Here is a 6000-nt window from a genome sequence, read left to right as displayed (position 1 = left end):
TGTTGGAATCAAATGACATAGGAAACAAGATGATTAATTCCTACTGCCTCCCACTTCCCATTGGTAGAAGAGTTGAGAAACTCAGGCTTTACATTCTTTATCCAACCTGATTTAAAGCTCAGACACTTGTATGAGAACTCTGGTAAATCCAGTGATCACAGACAAACATCATCATCAAGCAGTTTTCCAGTCTTCTTTTTTCCACTAATCATAGTATATATAGATTATTATATATCTATTATAAAGAAAAGAAAATTGATCTGAAAAAAATTGTTTTTAACTATCTGATAATTTGTGAAGAGGTTTGAACTGTATTCTTGTAAATTTTTAAGGCATCACTTGAGAAGTGAAATGAGATTGTATTGTGCAAATAGAACCCAATGTAAAAAAAAAAAAAAGAGAGAGAGTAAAAGATCTATGGGAAGAGAATTCTATTGTGGATTCTACTCTGTGCTTACTAGATTTCTCCAGCCATCACCATAGCTGTTGCAGGTTGACCTGGGGAAGTTTTCAGCTTGTCAAATGATCTCTCTCTTAGAGTGTAGCAAGGTGAAACTAAAGATCTGCTTAACTGATTTCCTGGCTTAGTTCCAGCAAGTGCCTGTGGTGCAGCTCTCAAGTGTAAAGTAGTTAATCATTAAGCCTGCTCTGGGAGAAAAAAACAGTTTACACATTTCCACACCAGTATGGTATCTAATTAACCCTTTAAGTGAAAAACCTCTTAAGCAACAGGTAGAGTTCCCTTCTACCTTGTAATCACTTACTGAATGCTGCCATTTGTAATTATGCTGCCTGTATGATTAAACTTTGAGGGATTCTGATGCAGTGCTGAGTACCTACCGTATACACTAAGGAGTACACAGATGAGTAGATATTTCCAAACATAAAGGAGGAATGGGAAGGTGTTAAAATCACATAAACACAACATTTGAAAAAAGTCATGTGAACTGTACAAAGAAAAAAACCACAGTAATCATTAACAGAGCAGTTACATCATTCAAGAGGCACCAGGAATTCCTTTAAGGAAGATATAAAATCTAAGATAAAAATAGAAAATGATTTTAAAAAGCAGGATATATTCCTTGGAGAGAACAGACTGAGGAAAAATGAGGCAGGCACAAAGCTTTAGAGTACATCTGACGAACTACAATTAGTCCAATCCAGTTAGATCACAGAACAGTTGTGGGATTTAAATTTTAAAAAAGTTACCAGTAATTCACAGGCGGCCTTGATGTCAGAGGTTTAGTCAATATAAGAAAGCTTCTGAAGATTTTTGGAAAAGGGAGTGACACAGCCAGAATCGTGTTGAAAGGTTTACTTGTGGACCGAGTTGGGGAGAGTTAGAAGCCAGGAGATTCATTGTGATGTCCAGCAGTAGTGTTCATGCAAATTAGTCTAACAGAAATGAACTAGAGATTTTGGTTCTGTGACACCTCAGAGGGTGATGTATAAAGAGATTTGCAGGAGAAGTGATAAGTGTTTTGAACATGATGAATTCGAGATAAAAGCAGGTGAAGATATACAGGAAATAGGAGAGAAGAGAGAACTAGAGCACAGGAAAGAAGTCAGAACAAGTAAAAAAAGATTTGGAAGCCATTGACTGAAGCATGGGGATTGAAGTGGATGAAATAAATAAGAACTCTAAGGACAAGCGGGTAGATGAATGAGATTTTTCATCAAAATGTGTCCAGGCCCACTCACAACCTAAAATAGATCCATCCATTTGTTTTCAACTCATATAGTTTTTTTACTGTTTATCTTAGAACTGTATGATTATACTTATTTTTATGTCTATTTAACATCTGTCTCCACAGTAAGCCCATGTACCAGTCAGAGAAACAAACCACCACAGAAGAATTTTAGTACAGGAAATTATATTTTGGGTTGGGGTGAACACAAATGAAGTGGTGAGTCTAATCTAGATGTCTTGTTCCCTCTCATATGACGCAAGAGACAAGACATCAATGCCTAGGCTTCCTGTTTCTGGAGGCCACTCATGAATACTCCCGAGACTTTTTGTGTGTGTGTGTGGTACGCGGGCCTCTCACTGTTGTGGCCTTTCCCGTTGCGGAGCACAGGCTCCGGACGCGCAGGCTCAGCGGCCATGGCTCACAGGCCCAGCCGCTCTGCGGCATGTGGGATCTTCCCGGACCGGGGCACGACCCCGTGTCCCCTGCATTGGCAGACGGACTCTCAACCACTGTGCCACCAGGGAAGCCCCCTCCTGAGACTTTTTGAAGTATTTAACAACTTACCTGCTTTTTCTTATTTCCTCACTCCTTTTCATCTCTCATTTCCTGCTGCCATTCAAATAGCCTTGACTTTCCAGAGTCACCAACACACGCCCCTCCTCAGTTGCCCCTGTCTATTGAAATAACCCACTTAGTTTCCATCAACTCTTTCTGATGATTTGTAACTTTAGTGTGTAGGGCAGATGGGAGTGTGTGGGGGGAGGGAGATGTTGGCACCTCGAATAAAATAGTTTTGTTAGAGGACAATGGTTAGGTAGTAAATGCAGTTTAAAACACCTTTTGAGCTTGGGGAACAAACCTCATTAACTAAGGCTCAGTTTTCCTTAAAGAAACAAAGTACTGGATATAGTTCCGTGGGACATCTCCGGGCTTGTCCATGAAAGGTCCAGAACAGGTGGGTGGGACCTCCTGCTGAGGGTGTGTTTTCTCCTAGAATCTCTAAAATCAAACAGATTTTTTACTCTCTGAAGACTGGTTTAGGAGAGCTCCCCCTTTTTGAACTAAATGAAAAATGGTATTCCTCTTAAAAATCATAGTTGCATCTTTTTTTTGGTGTATCCAGTTGTGTTTTTTGCCTTTACATGGTAAGAGAGCATTCTTCTCCTACCCACCTGGATTTATGTCACAAACCATTGTACTTGATTCTGCTGTGGAAATCAAGAGTAGTGAAGAAGTTTCAGAGTTGTTGTTATTTTCCCTCGGGAGGAACCTAAAAAGTCTGCTGAAACATCTGCCATTTGGTCTCTCTAAACTTCATGTTACATGTGTGATTCTATATTTCTAAACAATAGTTATCTTGTATAAAATATATGCTAACTCAGCACTCCTCCACATACTTTTTAAGTGAGTGTGATATAAAGTGATCTTAATTTTGGTCATTTGATGCAGTATTGGAAAAAGAATATTTCAGGTTAGGGAATGAAGACAAAAACAAAAATAATAATACAGGCAGAGAGAGTGAAGTATGAATTACAGAAATATGTAAGAAATAAAAAAATAAATTAAAAAGGTGAAAGGAGAGATCAAAAGGAAGATAACCAAAGAGAAAAGGAGAAAGAAAACTGAGTAAAAGAAACGTCATTCACCAGGGATTAAAAGCACCCAGCAGTGAAAGCTCCCAGTCCTATAACCACTGGACCATGAGAGAATTCCCTAAACATATCTTTTTTATGTGTAATTAGAAAAAAGAAAAGAAGTCACTTCTTCAAAACGTTGTCTAGAAAATCTTGATTGGTTTTTAGCAATGTTTTATAGAACAATCTATATCTGAATAAGATTTATAGTCATAAAAACAATGAAAGATACACATACATATCTTTCAACTCAGTGTTCCCTAGAGCCATATAAACAAGTGAATCTGTGACTTTGACAAGTTAGGGGGTTATTCATCTTGAGCAACAAGCCAGCTAGGGTAGGTGGTCAAGGGCGGTCCAGCCTTGCATGGTGCCAGCTTCCTCTCTCTTCCTGCCCAGCCCTTCTTAGCAGAGGCTGCTGCACCTCAGACATCACAGCCTGTCCTTCAGAGAAAGAGGAAGTGGAGGAGGGGATGTGTCTTTGGCCAGAATGGAGTCCCCGGCCTCTCCTAGCTAACAGGATTTTTGGGAAGGCACATTTTAGATTTTCCAGTCTGTGTGGGAGAGGAAGGCAAGTAAGATGAGGGTGGAGTTGAGTAGTGAGTGGCCTCTAGTTACCCTTTTGCCTTAGTAGCCAGAGATTTCAGGCCTTCCACCTCCCCCCCCCCACCCCACTATTAATAAACTATCCTAAGTGGCATGTAAAAAAAAAAAGTGTCATTCAAAACTTTTTCTTGGGCTCAGGCTTTTGGGTGTCAAGTTTTAAGCCCTAACTATAGCCATAGCTTATCTCATTATCATACCCCTTAACACTTCGAATGCCATTTCTCAGGACTGTATCATCCATCAAAACCAAGTGGAGTAGGTAAGAAGGTAAATATAAGAAGGTGGCACATGACCTGTCTCCTGGGAGGGGCGAAGTAGAGTGGTGAGCCTGATGGAAAGAAAGTTAACAACCCCTAAAGAAAACACAGAGAAAGAAAATTAAAAATAACCTAGGATTCTAACATGTACAGATAATCAGTGTAAAGGGTTTGGTCTCTGTCCATCTGAACTTGTATCTCTATATGCATTTTTCACATTAATCATACTGTGCCTATAATTTGTCACTGACCTTTATACTTTAAAACATTATGATCAGTTTTCCATGTAAATAGATGTAGGAGTACACTATTTTGATGAATCAGTATACTGCCTGACTTAGGAAAATGTCAATAAATGTTTGTTGAGTGAACTAATTTTAATAGCTACATAGAATTACTTAACCAACATTGTGGAAGTTAGACTGTAAATGTCTAGGGACATGATTTGTACTATTATGCTATTTGTTCTAGTGTGTGGGCACAGGAAATGGGATCACTAATATTTTCTGAGATTCTTTATAATTATCCCTTTGAGCCAGTTTTTTCACACAGCCCAAGTTGGCTGGAAATGATCCCAATCTGCAGGTTTTAATTTTTTTCTTTTAATTTGAAAGCCCAGTTTTTATGTCTCATATATGATCCGTAATATGTTCTAGGATAGAATATTCCAAACTGAAGAAGAGAATCATCTGGATTGCTTATTAAATATAAATACTGGCCTGTCTCTCTTCTAAAAATGATGATATTGCAACTCTGGATTGTTGTCTAAGAATCAGTATATTTAAGAATCCCTCCAGGCAAGTATTGGTTTTGTTATTTATCTTCATCTTTCCCACAACCCCTGTGGTAGGAGTCATCCACGTTGGAGAAGGCAGTTTGGTGAAGGGGAGGAACATGGTTTTCAAGACGTTTTGAACTTCCCAGAGCAAGACCTAGTGTTGGCCTTTATTTCTGACATTTTCAGGTTGAAAGCCGCAAATCACAGTCTCCATTTACTTTAAAAAAGTAGCTTTGGGAATGAGCATAAATACAGGAAGTCGTAAAGGACAACAAGTAGGGAAGTTTACTACTGAGTGCTTTAGGAATTCTTATGTATGAAGCAAGATTTTAAAAGTATTTCCCGTGAGAATTGTTTTCTTTTTTAATCTTCAATGGACTCAGTTATCTTTCACAATTATTTTTTGCTTAGAGAAATAAAGACAGAAGAACATAATTAAATCCTTGACTTTGGCATCTCTTAAGTGTAAGACCCAGAGCTACACGATTGATTGAGAACTATATGTACTCTATCAGACGTAGGGCTTCCTGTCCCCCAACCCTAGACTAGCTACAAATTACATAGTCTGGGGAAAGAGAAAGAGTCATAACAGAACACAGCTAATTAAATGCTAGGTGATGATCCTGAGAATTAACTCTGTGGTCTCTTCCTCACTAACATCCTGCTGGGAAGTGGAGGAAAATAGAAAATCCAAATAGATTTAGAATATCTGAGAATTAGAGGGACAGCTTCCTCAACCTCCCTGTGGAGTTTCTGGCAACCACTGAATGGAAAGATGGCAATGTTGGCAGGTGGGCTTGGCATAGCCTCAAAATTCCAGTGTAGTTATTTGTCTCCTGTGGTCCAAGAGTGGCAAAGAAGTAGCTGGAAATGAGGGAAACATGGTGATGATTTGTTGTCAGAACACATAATATGCTGTAATTACCTGCGTGGAACAATAATGATAAGGCAAATGCAAGTGAGTCTATTTCAGTGCATACGTCTTAGACTGATGATGACCCTGAACTAAGCAAGGAGCTTTCTCTCTCAGAAGC

Source organism: Leucopleurus acutus, assembly GCF_964270905.1.
Source record: "Leucopleurus acutus genome assembly, chromosome: 6".
Taxonomy (NCBI): Eukaryota; Metazoa; Chordata; class Mammalia; order Artiodactyla; family Delphinidae; genus Leucopleurus; species Leucopleurus acutus.
This window is presented reverse-complemented; position numbering follows the sequence as displayed.